Source organism: Phalacrocorax carbo, chromosome 3 (assembly GCF_963921805.1).
Source record: "Phalacrocorax carbo chromosome 3, bPhaCar2.1, whole genome shotgun sequence".
Classification (NCBI taxonomy): domain Eukaryota; kingdom Metazoa; phylum Chordata; class Aves; order Suliformes; family Phalacrocoracidae; genus Phalacrocorax; species Phalacrocorax carbo.
Genome location: NC_087515.1, coordinates 98,254,937 through 98,269,686, shown reverse-complemented (window position 1 = coordinate 98,269,686; position 14,750 = coordinate 98,254,937).

The following is a 14,750-nucleotide window of genomic DNA, read 5'->3' as shown; positions in this document are numbered from 1 at the left end:
ATGAGTTGAATCACCCTCCAGAGGTTAATTTTCAGGCAGACAATATGGGAGATAGGTATACAGGATCCTTAGAGCAGCCTGAGTGCTGCTGTGGACAGATAAGTTAATCAATGCAACCAGCCAGACAAAGTGGGACCTTTTGTTCTTCGATATCCACATCTTTTAGTCTGGTTGAAGTGGTTTAAAAACTCCCTTACAACAGTTCATATCTCTGGGAGAGTGATTTTTACTCTGGTTGCCTGCTCAGGGAAACATCGCTTTATTACTTGTTACACCATGTTGTCAATTTATTTTCTTTGCAGGGATTGTGGATAGATTTATAGTTTATTGTTTGCAAAAGAAAGATGGAATTCTTATTTTCTTGCGTAGCACCAGAAAGACAGGACTAAACAGGCAGATACAGTGTTTATGATTGTATGCAATCCTGTTAGGACCTTCTTAATTAACTTGCCATGGGTCTGAAGACTTTTGAGCCTCCGTTTGTTTAAAACAGCACAAAATCTGGATTTATACAACCTCACTTTAGACTTCAAACTGAGACATTTGTTAGGAACATAGCCACTCAAGGCTCCCTCTATACTTGTTGGAGAGAAGTAGGCTCTCCACAGGATGATTCAGATCTTAGCTCATTTGAATTTCTCTCTTGAGGTGTCATTCTGTTAAGTACAGAAATAGCTTATGCCATCCTTGTGCCTAGGTTAGGCTCCTCAGAAAGGTGCCAAAAGCTAAGTGGAATGAATCTAGCTTAAATTTTCTGACAAAGGTTTTAGGTTAAAAGAAAAAAAAAATTCTTCCAATGATATACATCATATCTGAAAGATGTTAACTTACTGAAAATGGAGAATAAACATTAGACTTCCTTAAAAGCTTATTCCCTAATTTCCAAGAGCATATGGCCTGTTAACTCACCTGGCTGCAATTGCATTCAATGCTAACTTGTGTGCCTATGTTTCCCTGTCAACCAACAGATTGGTGCTTTGTTGCTTGAGAGTTACATGCTGATGGGCTATCAGTGTTCAGGTGACAGTGTGTATATTTTTGCCCAGTTCTTCTGCTATGAGTTACAAAGTTATGCGGGGTCTTTGATTCTCCTCCCCTAAGGTCTGAACAACCGACACTCTCAGCCATCTAATTCCATGAGAGCAAGGAATGCCATCAGAACCCAAACTGCCTGAAATAATGGTATACTTGATCTGACAGTGCTACAGGTAAAGCCAAAGTGTCAGAATGCAACACACCTCCAGACACTAGTGCTTTGTAAAACAAACCAGACCAATTAAAAAATGGAACAGGAATCCTCCCAGCTACAGCTTCTTTATGTGCCTAAAGATCTTTTGGTCTAGAAATGATATAACTCTTTGTCAAAATTGGGGCAGAAATTCTACTTTGTTCAGATCTAGGACACAGAGCTCACACTGTGTAGTAGCCACAAGAACTAGATGAATTATTGATGAGCAAAACCAGAATATTAATTCACAGAGGAGTAGATATTTTTGTTTTTAACTTCTTCTTATGGCAGTGATAAAATATCCTCTATTGTTTGGTATAAGCCTCATTAAATATCTGCATCCCATACCTTTCAAAACTCCAGGCTTAATGTTTTCTAGCCTCTATTTCAGCTTTAAATGCTGGCAATGAAATCAAGATACATGAATTATTAAAAGCAAAGATTTTGCTAAAATGACAGGGCTTTCAGTCCCTCTGTCTGGCATTTGTAAGTCCTTCTGTTCACGCTTTTTCCAATCTTACAAAAGCAATTGACATGGAGAGTTCAAATAAACTTTTATTTTCATCTTCCTGTATGTTTTGTTTTGTTATTTTAATTGTATTCTTTCTCTGGACTGCAGAAAACATACAGAGAGAACAAGCATTTCACAGATCATTTCTCTAGACCATGGGAGATCAAGGTTCTCTGTCCATAAGAGTTCATACTCATATTGCCCAGTTAGCTGGAAAATGACTTAGTTAACAGACTGTAAAAAACTCTTGCATTTTCCTTCTCTCCATCCTTCCTCCTAGATTGGCAATAGAATCATAGAATCATAGAATGGTTTAGGTTGGAAGGGAACTTGAAAGGTCATCTAGCCCAGCCCCCCTGCAGTGAGCAGGGACATCTTCAGCTAGATCAGGTTGCTCAGTGCCCCATCCAACTTGACCCTGAATGTTTCCGGAGATGGGGCATCTACCACCCCCCTAGGGCAACTAGTTCCAGTGTTTCACTGCTTTCATAGTAAAAAAATTTTTCCTTATATCCAGTCCAAATCTACCCTCTTTTAGATTAAAACCATTAACCCTTGTCCTGTCACACAGAAACTGGAAAAAAAAAAATTATAAGGAAAGAAAAACCCTGAATTCTGATTTTGCAGCCTAGTAAGATAGCATTGTCTGTAAGATTGTAAAGTTATGGGTTCTGTTTCGGTGCTGCTTAATCAGTATATCTAGTTAACCTTAAATGAAGATTTCTAAATCATGTTTAAGAACATATATTCTAACCCATATTTTGTGGCATGGAAGTTTTGTCTAAAATGAGATTTACCTAGAATTTAAAGAGAATTTGCTATTACTGTCTAGAGCTGTTAAAATAAATTAAGACCAGATAGGTGAGATGGGGAAATAGACTTGAATTTCTTTGCCACTCAAAGTATTTCAGTCAAAACAACGAAACTATCACAATTTTTCAACAAGCAATGAAAGAATATCATGGAATCAAAATCAAAAAATAGTCAGGCCAAAAGGGACCTCTTGTAACCTAGTCCAACATCCTGCTCAAAGCAGGACTAATTAGGTCAGGTTGTGCAGGGCTGTGTCCAGTCAAGGCTTGAATACTTCCGGGGTTGACACTCCACTCCTCTCTGTGCAACTTGTTCCAGGGTTTGGTCCTCTACATGGTAAAAAAAATTTCCACTAGCTAATCAGAATTTGCCATGTTCTAACGTATGTCATTTGCCTCTCACCCAATCTCTGGGCACTTACAAGAGGTGTCTGGCACCATATTCTCTGTATCCTCTGATCAGGTAGCTGCAGGCAGCATTAAAGTCTCCTTCAGCCTTCTTTTCTCCAGGCTGAATCAACCCAGGCCTCTCAGCTTCCCCTTGCCTGTCATGTGCACCAGCCCCATGACAATCGTGGTGTCCTGTGCTGGGTGAACTCCAGGCTGTCTGTGTCCTCTTCTAATGGGGAGCCCAAAACAGACCACTGCAGCTGTGGTCTTGCCAGTGCTGAATGGAAGACAAGGGTCATTTCTCTCAATCTGCTGACACAATCTTGTCTGTCAGACCACAAGGAAATTGGCCTTTGCTGCAAGAATGCGCCGCTGGTTGATGGCCTGCTTACTGTCCACTAGCTTCTAGAAAGCTGCTTTCCAGCTGGTCAACCCCCAGCAGGTGCTAGTACGTGGGTTTATTCCTCCTCGGGTGCAAATTTTTGCATTTGCTTTTATTGAACTTCCTGAGGTTCCTGTTAGCCCATTTCTCCTACCTGTCCAGGTTCCTCTCAATAACAGCCCTGCCCTCTAATAGGCAAGCACTCTTCCCACTCTTTGCGGGTGCAAATTTGCTGAGACCGCTCTCTGTCCCACCACCCAGGTTGTTAATAAAAACATTAAGATGTGCTGGTTCCTGTACTGATTCATGAAGGACCCTCCTAGCTACTGTCCAGCAACTGGACTTTCCACCACCAGTCACAGCTCTTTGAGTCCAGCAAATTTTCCATGTACCTTACTGCCTGCATATCCACCCCATATCTTAAAAGTTCAGTGCTAATGAAACTGTGACAGACTGTATCAAAGACCTTCCTAACGTCAAGGTATGCAGCATCCACTGCCTTCTCCCTCTTCACTGCAATAATCACTTTGTCATAGAAAGCAGTTAGGTTGAGTTACCCTTGGTAAATGCATGCTAGCTACTTCCAGTTACCTTATTGTCTTTCATGCGTTTAGATATAGATTCTGGTAGGATTTGTTCTGTAACATTGCCAGGGATGGAGGTGAGAGCTTTACCTGGATCCTCCTTCTAGAAGATGAATGTGATATTTGCCTTTTTCTAGTCATCAGAAAACCTCCCTAGTTTCCATTAACTTTGAAAATGATAAAGTTTGACCCCTCAGCAACATCCACCAGCTCATCTAGAACCCTTGGATACAACTCAGTTGATCATACAGGTTTGTCTGTACCTACCTGGCTAATATTTAAGAACTAGAAATAAGAAGTCTATGTTCAAAACATTTCTGGAAACATCTGAAGGCAAAGAGAACTTAAATATAACTGTAAACCTTTGTTTTAAATTTAAGCGGAGCAGATTTTTCTTATCAATTATAAGGTTATTAAAAATATTATTTTGTTTTATTGGCCTACAGGTAACCTATTCTTCCCACAGACATCTTTGAGTCCTCCAAAGTAGACAGGGAAGTCATATCTAGATGGGAATTTCCTACCTGTCAAAACTTTGAGGATAAGACAAAATATGTATTTCAGTTAAGCTTTAAAACATTCCCAAGCCTTTAAACAGCTCTAGCTTCCATACCATATCAGGCTGCTATTCTATTCCTTCTTCTATCATTTTTTGCTTATGATGTCCCCAAGTATTTCAACTGCCCAGCACACTTTTCAGGCTTTGAAGTGTATTGGTTTGATAAAACTCTGTTTTTAAATCTTTTTCTTTTACATGGCTTTTGGTCATTCGTATAAATTTCCACATGCTTTCACTAGGACTTAGATTAATAAACATATTTTCTGAACTTTGATATGTATACCAAAGATTTAATGATCTCTGCAATAAACTACTTTTTGAAGCAATAACAAGATAGATTGGAATAATGTTTATACTGCGTCAACAGACATCTAAAATGAGAGAGCCGTCTTTTAAACTCATGTCATTGTTATCAAAAACATTCCAAGCAAGTGACTTAATTATATTATTCCAGTTTTGTGACCAAATTTGGTTTATTCAGTCAGGGGAAACTAAAGCTATTTGTAATGCTAATTTCTTTTGCACAAACCACTTAAATTAAAGTGCTGTAATCATTGGAAAGTAAAGAGCTATTAGACTGCATGCAAAGAAAGGAAGGGTAACCCATACTCTGCCCTGTAATCAGCTGTTGGTAAAGGATATAAATTCTGGCTTTGAGTTATTAAATAGAAGTTTGGAATGAAGTGTAAAGGAAGAGAGAGAAAAAAACCCACAGTTTATTTAGAATTGATTGCATTGTTTGTTTTCTATGAGAACGTAGCTGTGAATCATTACCTAGGTTCCAGATGACAGAAAAACAAAGGATTAACAGTGTGTAGACACGTGTATACATTTAACTCACAATATTTACCATGACTAAACTCCCATATCTTTTTTTCCATAGTCAAGTAGATATGATTTCTGCCCTTAGCAGGGGGAGGCCCTGCTGTACACTGACCCAGCAGTGCAGGGGCTCAGCCTCGCCATGGCTTAAGCTGGGTGTTCCTGGTTTAACCTCTGCACTGGGGCCAATGACTGCTGCCTCCCCTGCTCCAGTTTCAGCTCTGGGGATGGACCCACTGGTAAGGGGTAACATCCCCACATGCATGCCCAGTCACTGCCTGACAAACCATAGCCCTTTGTGTGTGTAAGGCTGGAGGGGCTATAGCTCAAAGTCCAGGAGAAGGATGCATGCTGGATGAGAAAAATTACATAAACAAACCCAAGCATAGCCAAAGCCAGAGGGAAACATTGCCCCCACCATCCTGCTCCTCCCAGTGAGGAGGGGAGGAGGCTGGCAGCTCCTTGTGCCATCCCAACCTCTGTCTGGGGACTGACACTGTCAGCCTTAGATCCAGAGGGACACAGGAAGGGTAAGCACAAACCCAGAGAAAAGGGGCAGCTCCTGGTTAATTGCAGTAGCAATTGCACCACAAAATCTCATAGTATTGTGACTGGACTACTACTATCTCTTGTATTTTCATTGAGTTGTTAAGATTTTAATTAGGCTAATAATAAATTATTTGTTACAAATATATACTGTGCTCAATTATTGCCTGTTAACAAGGTTTGGAGCATAACACATCGTACCTAGTTATACAGAAGAAGGAGGTGCTTTTAAGCAGTATCATTTGCAGTTGTATTTAATAAATTTCACCATACCATGAGCAGTCTTCAAATCCCTATTTCACAACTTCTTCTTAAGAATAAGAGGGACAGGTAAGATGTTGAGATAGGTTTATATGAATGTCTACATTAATAGATCATGAGCTGATTCTGGCTTTTCTTCACTGGTACATTAAGGGAAATAAAGGCAAATTCGTACGTTTGGTCAGACTGCGTCTCTTTTTCCCTATTTTTGACCTGTTTACATTATGACTTGAAAAATCATTTACTGAAATAGTTAAAACTGAGTTTAAATAATCTCAATAACTCCTTCTGGTGATTTCCCATTTCTCTTACAAGCAGACTTTTGACCTTCTTTTCAGAGATTGTACTTAATGACATTTAGGAATATTTACCTATAAGACAAATGTTACACAGCTCACCCTAAGCATTGAGATGAGGGTTTTATTAGATTTCTGTGGCTTCTTTCTGTATTCAGATAGAGATCTTGTTCCAAAGAAAACCAGGACTCATCAGAAAAGAAAGAATGTGTCTACATTTCTTAGTTTGAGTTCACAGAATCGTTTAGGTTGGCAAAGACTTCTTGAAGCCATTTAGTACAACCCCCTGCAAACACCCAGGACCTGTCCAGTTGGATTTTTAATATCTCCACAGATAGAGACCCCCACAACCTGTCTGAACAACCTGTTGCAGTGTTTAACCTCTCCCACAGCATAATTTAAAAAAAAAAAAAAAAAAAGTGTTTTCCCATGTTCAGATGGAGTTTGTTTTAATTTGTGTCAACTGCCTCTTGTTCTGTCAGTGGTTATAAATGAGAAGAATCTGGTTCACTTATCTTCATTCCCTCCCAAGCAGGTGTTCATACACATTGACAAGATCCCACGTGAGTCTTCTCTTTTCCAGGCTGATAAATCACAGCTTTCTCAGCTTCTCCTCATGTGAGAGATGCACAAGTACCTTCATCATCTTTGTGGCCCTGCTCCAGTAAATCCATGTCTTTCTTGGACGGGGGAGCCCAGAACTGGATACAGAGCTTGAGATGCTGCCTCACTGGTTCCAAGTAGATAGAAAAGGTCATCTCCCTCAACATGCTGGCAGGTCCAGGATACTGCTGGCCTTTTTTGATGTGAAAGTGTATTAATTGCTTTTGGATAGTTTGTTGTCCACCAGGACCCCAAGATCTTTCTCTGCAGGTCTGCTTTCTAGCTGTTCAGCACCAGCATGTACTGGTACTTATTCTTCCCCAGATGCAGGACTTGGCACTTACTTTTTTTGAACTTCGTGAGATTCCCCATGGCTCAGTTGTCCAGCCTGATGAAGACCCTCTGAATGACGGCACACTCATCTCATGGATCAGCCACTTTTCACAGTTCTATACCATCTAGGAAGTTGCTCAGTGTGCTCTCTACTCTGGGATCTAGATCATTTATGAAGATGTTGAACAGTACTGGTATTGACTTTTGGGGTACACCACTATTGACTTGCCTCCAGATAAACTTTGTGTCACTTACCACAATCCTCTGGGCCCAGCTGTTCATCAGGTTTTCAGTATATTTCACTGTCCACTTATCTAACCTGTACATTGTCAGCTTGTCTATGATGATGCCATGGAAGATAGTGTCAAAAGCTTTACTAAAATCAATGTAAACAACATCTGCTGCTCTCCCCTGCTCTGCCAAGAGAGTAACCTCATTATAGACATCTATCAGATTGTTCAAGCATTATTTCCCCTTTGTAAATCCATGCCAACTACTCCTCATCACCTCCTTGTACTCATGTGTTTGGAAATGTTTTCCAGGAGGAAAGGGCAGACAATGCTGGACAGAGAAGAAGAGTGAACAGAAAGTGAGAAATGGAGGGAATACAATGTCAGAAAACGGAGGAACTCCGTGGCAGAATGGATATTCTTTGAAACCCAAGGAGTCCATGATGGAATAGATGACTGTTCCTCAAGGAACTGCAACCCATGGAGAAACCATGCTGGGTAAGATCTTCCTGAAGGACTGCAGCTCATGGAGGAACCATACCAGAGCATGGGAAAAGTGTGAGAAAGAAGGAGAGGCAGAGAGAAACTGCTATGTACTGACTGTAACACCACCACTACCACCCCCCATTTCCCCTATGCTGCATAGGGATGGGAAAAGCAGTGAAGGGTAAAGTCTAATTGTACCTAGAAATCTTTGACTTGGCAATTTAAGCAGCCATCAAGGAGTACTTATATCTTCCAGTAAGTACACATGATGTCATCCTATATTCCAGCACACAGGATGGAGGCCTAGGTATTACCAGACTCTTGGGATTGATTCCCAGTGTTTATGTCCAAAGGCTACGTAGAATTACTCAGTCTTACTCAGATAAGAACAGTGGTTCATCAAGAGGGAATTGAGAAAGAATTTGAAAAACTCTTTCTGGATTGCAGCAGGAGGGGACAAAGGAAAAAGTCTATCCATCTGGGACCCAAAAGCAGTTATGGTGATATCTAAGGAGCTTTGAGGTGAGGAACCATTCTCAGAATGGGAGATACCCACTCTCAAAGTCATCTTTCTGAGAGCCTGTAATTGGCCGAAGCAGGAATTCAAGACAGGGACCAAGCTGGTTTCCCAGGGCTGTGGGATTTCCAACTTTGAGAACAATAAGATCAGTAACAACTGGTTAGAGTTTGATAGGGACATTCCCCACAGAAAGCTCATCACCACATTACAGCTAAGAGCCAATGTCTACCTGACAAGAGACTTTCTAGCAAGGCATAGACAGGAGAGTCAAATTAAGTCTTGTTGACATTGTCAGGCAAAGAATGAGTCCTGCACACACACTGTCGGAGACTGTCCAGTGGTACAGGAAGCTAGGATCAAAAGGCAGAATCACTTATGTGAGTATTAGTGGAAGAGATTAAAAAGAAGGACACAGTACTATTCCAAGAGCTGCTGCTGAAAGATAAACATAATTAATTATATAAACCAGACCTGGTATTCATTAAAGGAGATCAAGCCTTGGTAGTTGACATCATGGTCATATATGAGAGTAAATCAACATCTTTGGTGAATGCAGCAGTGGAAAAAGTTAAGAAATATCAACAACTGAAAGATCAAGTTCAGGAACAGATGAACAGAAATATTATTAAATTTATGGGATTTCCACTAGGTGCACATGGAAAAGAGTATCAAGGCAATTATGAATTACTGAAAGAACTAGGACAGAACAGTTCCCAGCTAGAAAAGTTAGCTCATTGTTTATCAAATGGATCATTGTTCTCTTCTGTGGATTCATTAGTGTATTCATTAGTCATGTACGAAGTATTGTAAATATGTTATCTAATGACTTGTAAAAAACTGACTCTTCTGTCTATCTGAGGTGGAAGCTGGACACACACACACACACGCACACACAGACACACACACCCCGAAAAGCTCAGGGCAACAAAACCTTAGAGAAGAAGGTGATAGCATGTAGGAACAAATTGGGGCCCAGAAACATGACATGTCATCTCTCCTGCCAAAGACAGTAATTATGGGTCTTGACCAAGGTGGATGGGCCACCTATGCTTAACCCAGAAAATGAACATGTATAATTTTATATATGTTCAATAAATAACTACTCAGGAGTGGTAATTTGTGACCAAGGAATGGTCTGGCATGGAGGGCAAGGAGGCCCAAATGCAAGAAGGGGTTAAACTGGCTGGATGCAGGAATGCCACAGACAGGAGAGACTCCTTGCAAGGGACTGAAGTTTCCCTTGATGGTGAGATAAGAAATAGCTTCAGCATTGTCTTGTAGCCATTCTGGAATGGGAGCATTCAGGGGCCAACTTTCAGACTTTTGGAGGCAGAGGGAAGAGGAATCAGAAAGGAATGACCTAAGTGGAGTCTGGGTTGGTTTAATGTTTGTCTTTGTTTCCTACTACGCAAATCAGCAGTTAAAAATATTTAATCAGTAATAAATTAATTTCATTTTCTCCAAGTCCAGTCAGTTTTGCCCATAACAATAATTGGTAGTCAATCTCCCAGTTTTTACCTCAAGTCATGAGTTTTCCTGTTCTTCCTATTTTTCCCCCTTCCCCCTGAGGGGATAGTGGGATTGAGCAAGCAGTTGGATGGGCTAGCGAAGGCTAACTCACCACAAGATACATAGCAGATATCCAGTAACACGGCACCCATGTTGGCCTACCCACTAATCTTGACCTATAAACTCTTGAGAGATTCCTGACCTTACCCCAGGCAGACCTCCATGCATTCCATCTGGTCTCACAAAAAGGGCAACTCCCCCTCCTCATCTTCCCAACCTGTCCTTCCTAAGTCTGCATTCCTCTATCCCAGCACTCCAGTTATGTGAGCTATCCCACTATGACTCCATGATCACAATGAGGTCTTAGCCCTGTAACTACAAACTTGTAACTCCTCCTGTTTGTTTCCCCATGCAGTGTGTATTAGTGTAGAGGCATTTCAGAGAAGCATTCAAGTGTGCCAATTTCCCAGTGCAGGCTTGAGAGTTCTCCCCATAACAATATTCTGCAGGCACTTCTTTCTTTACATGCCTACAATAAAAAGATTCTACTTCAGCTGTTTCATTGATTGCTATGTCCCTTTTGTTACCATCACCTTTTCCCACCCTGTCCCTGGCTTCCTTACTTGTTCATTGAGGAGTCACTGACTGGCATAATTTCTAGTTCAGAACTCTCCTCAACAGTATGATCATCCTGTTGGTAAAGATACTTTTGCCCTATACAGTCAAACGGATCCCATCTTTTCCAAGCAGCTGTGGACCCTCAAAGAGATTCCCATGGTTGTAGAAGTCAAAACAACATTGCAGACATCAGCTATGGGAGCAGTTGTTAACTTGCGGGATCCATTAAGTCTTCCTCAGACCCTTCTACCTCACCAGCAGGAAGAAGGAGAACATCTGAGCCCCCCATATCCTCGACCACTGCCCCAGAGCCCTGTATTCACACTTGATACTTCCCAGGTTACCCTTAGCAGTAACATAGGTTCCTGGAAAAGCAGCAAGTGGTAATTGTCAGAAGGTTCAATAAGCCTTGGTAGCTTCTCCCCAACCTCCCGAATACAAGCCACTGACAAGCAGCAGGCCTTCCTATATGAGGAATCAGGTCAGGAGATGGGAGTCTCCTACCACAGTCACTCAATCTTTCCTTCTGATGGTTCTGAGTGGCTCACATTCAGCCACCAGAGATGCTCCATTTGACAATGCTACCAGCTCCTTGTCAGCTGTGGGAGCAGTGAACCTATTCTGTAACTGCAAATCACAGAGTGGGCCTGGAGGTGACTTATACCTGGTTTCCAGCCTTCATCATCATGGGAATTTCCATTTTCTGACTTCACAGGCACAGGCTCTTTCCACCCCTCTGCAGAAGAAGGTTGAGGCTCTTGAAGAGAGCAAGAAAGACGGCCCAGGAAACCATAGGCCAGTCAGCCTCACCTCCATCCCTGGAAAGGTGATGAAACAGTTCATCCTGGAGGTCATGTAGAGGAATGCTCCAGGCATGTAGAGGAAAAGAAGGTTATCAGAAGCAGTCAGCATGGATTCACTAAGGAGAGATCATGCTTGACAACCCCGATAGCCTTCTATGATGGCATGACTGGCTGCGTTGATGAAGGAAGACCAGTGGATATTGTTTACCTTGACTTCAGCAAGGCTTTTGACACTGTCTCCCATAACATCTCCATAGGTAAGCTTAGGAAATGTGGGTTAGATGAATGGACAGTGAGGTGGACAAAGAACTGGCTGAACAGGAGAGCTCAGAGGGTCATGGTCAACAGGGCAGAATCTGCTTGGAGGCCTGTAACTAAGGGTGTTCCCCAGGGGTCTGTGCTGGGACCAGTCCTGTTCAACATATTCATCAACAACCTGGACAAAGGGATAGAACATACCCTCAGCAAGTTTGGTGACGTACAATTCTGGGAAGAGTGGCTGATACACTAGAAGGCTGTGCTGCCGTTCAGTAAGACCTGGACAGGCTGGAGAGCTGGGCCAAGGGGAACCTGATGAAATTCAACAAAAGCAAGTGCAAGGTCCTGCACCTGGGGAGAAACAACCCCATGCACCAGTACAGGCTGGCGGTTGACTTGTTATAAAGCAGCTTTGCTGAGAAGGACCTGGGAGTGCTGGTGGACAGTAGGCTGACCCTGAGCCAGCAATGTCCCCTTGTGACCAAGGCAGCCAACAGTATCCTGGGGTGCATTAAAAGGAGTGTGGCCAGCAGGTCAAGGGAGCTTATCCTCTTCCTCTACTCTGCCCTAGTGATACAATATCTGGAGTACTGCATCCCCTGGATGCAGTCCTGTGCACCCTGCTCTAGGTGTACCTGCTGAAGCAGGTTGGATGAGATGATCTCCAGACACCCCTTCCAACCCCTACCATTCTATTGTTCTGTGACTGTGATTCACAGAGAAGACCCTGTCAACCTCTTTCTCATCACCCCTGATGCTGTATGGTCTCCTGAACTCTTCCTGCAGATCTTTCACTTAGGAGCACAGTTCCATACCTCCTGCATGCTAGAACACATGCCCTAAGCAGGAGGCTCCAGGCACTCCCTGCAGCCTGAGAGCTGCAGACTTGTATCCTCCTTCTGAAGCTCCATGTGGGTGCATGAGTTGAACAGCAAAGTGGCACTGTCTCCAGCAGCAGCTGGGAACTATGTCCTGTGACCACCATCTCTAGGAGCGTGCATGCTGGAAAGAACAAGGTTACTGGCCTCTCCTTCATGCCCTGTTGCACAAACTGCTATATCCATTGACTGCCTCTGAGAGCTGTACTCTGGACCAGGCTGTTATCTAGGCATCTCCCTAGAGTGGGTTTCATGGTTTTAGCTGGGGTAGAGTCAATTTTCTTCACTGCAGCTGGCACAGTGCTGTGCCTTGGACTTAGTATGAAAAACAATGTTGATAACACACCAATGTTTTGGTTGTTGCTGGGTAGTGCTTGTACTAGTCAAGGACATTTCCAGCCTCCCATGCTCTGCCGGGTGCACAAGAAGCTGGGAGGGGAGGGGGGACAACTAAGGGAATGGATTCAAACTGACCAAAGGGATATTCCATATCATGTAACGTCACACCCAGTATGCTACCTGGGAGGGGCTGGCCGGGGGAGGGAAGCAGCAATCGCGGCTTGGGGACGGGCAGCACCAGGCAGCGGGGGATGAGCAGTTGTATCGTTTGTGTGTCTGTTTTTTTTTCTTTTTCCCTTTTCCTTTTGTTATCATTATTGTTATTACTATAATAATAATAATAATTATAATTTTATTTTTATTATTAAACTGTTCTTATCTCAACCTACAAGATTTTTTTTTGCTTTTGCTCTTCTGATTCTCTCCCCCGTCCCACAGGGGTGGGGGGAGTGAGCAAGCATCTGAGTGGTGATTAGTTGCTGACCGAGGCTGAACCACGACAGTGGGCTAAAAGGATGCTTGACCCTCCCTAATCAGAGGTTAGCTAGAACAAATGCTTCAGGCATCTTTTCATCAAGGACAGCTGTCAGAGTTTATAAGGAGCTGCAAAAGCTACCTTACCTTAGCCTTGCTACATGGAAACAGCAGAAAGATGTTAAACTGTTAAACAGACCAAAAACATCCTGGATTTTACTAAGAGCATGGCCTGTAGATTAAGAGACGGGATTATCCTCCTCTGCTCAGCATTTAATAGACCACATCTAGAGTACTGTTTCCAATATAATTGGAAGTATTTTATCTTCCCCAATACAAGGAAGACATTGTTACACTGGGGTGAGTTTAGCAGAGGCCACCAGGATGCTTGTGCTTTGGAGCACTTCCCTGTGAGGAGGTACTGAGGGAGCTGAGCTTGTTCGGCCTGAGAAGAAACGGTTCCGGGGGGATGTTAGAGCAGCACCCAATTTATATGGGGAGAGGGAGGTGGGCATTTCACAGCAGTACATAGCAGGAGTATAAGATACTGGGCTTAAAATGAAACAGGAGCTGTTCAGACTGGGTATGAAGAAAAGCCTTTCTCCCATGAGTATGGTCCAAGAGTGGAGGACATTGCCCAGGGATATGGTGCAGTATCCATCCCTGGAGGTTTCCTATATCCATTTTGATAAAGCCCTGAGAAACCTGGTCTGACCCCATAGCTGACCGTGTTTGGAGCAGGAGGTTGGACAAGAGACCTCCTGAGGTCTCTTCCCACTTGAATTATTCTGTGTTCAGAACGTTTACCCAGACCTGGAAAGCACTCCCAGTTCTGAAGTGTGGACAGAGTATGGATCCATAGTTACATGTCACAGCAGCCTTATAAAATATCATAGCTATAATATTCCTTTATTGACTCAGGGAAATTAAATAACATTAGTTAAATATAAAGAAAAGTGACACAAAAACCATTCCAATGGTGACTAAAAATAGTAAAAAGCATGTTAATAGTGTTTCCTTGTTTGAAATTGAAGGACATGTTGGTTTCGGCTGAGAGGGGGTTAATTCTCCTCACCATGGGGGGTTGGCTACCTTTCCAGCTTCCTGCGCTCTGCCACATCGGTGGGAGGATGGGAGGGGCGGGGCCATGGCAGGGGCAGCTGACCCCGACTGGCCAATGGCAGGTTCATTCCATACCATGCGACACCATGACCAGTATATTAAGGGGGAGGCAGTCTGTGGCTTGGGGGAGGTGTGGTGTTGGGTTGGTGGGTGGTTGTGGTGCGTGTGGTTTGTTTTGGTGGTTCA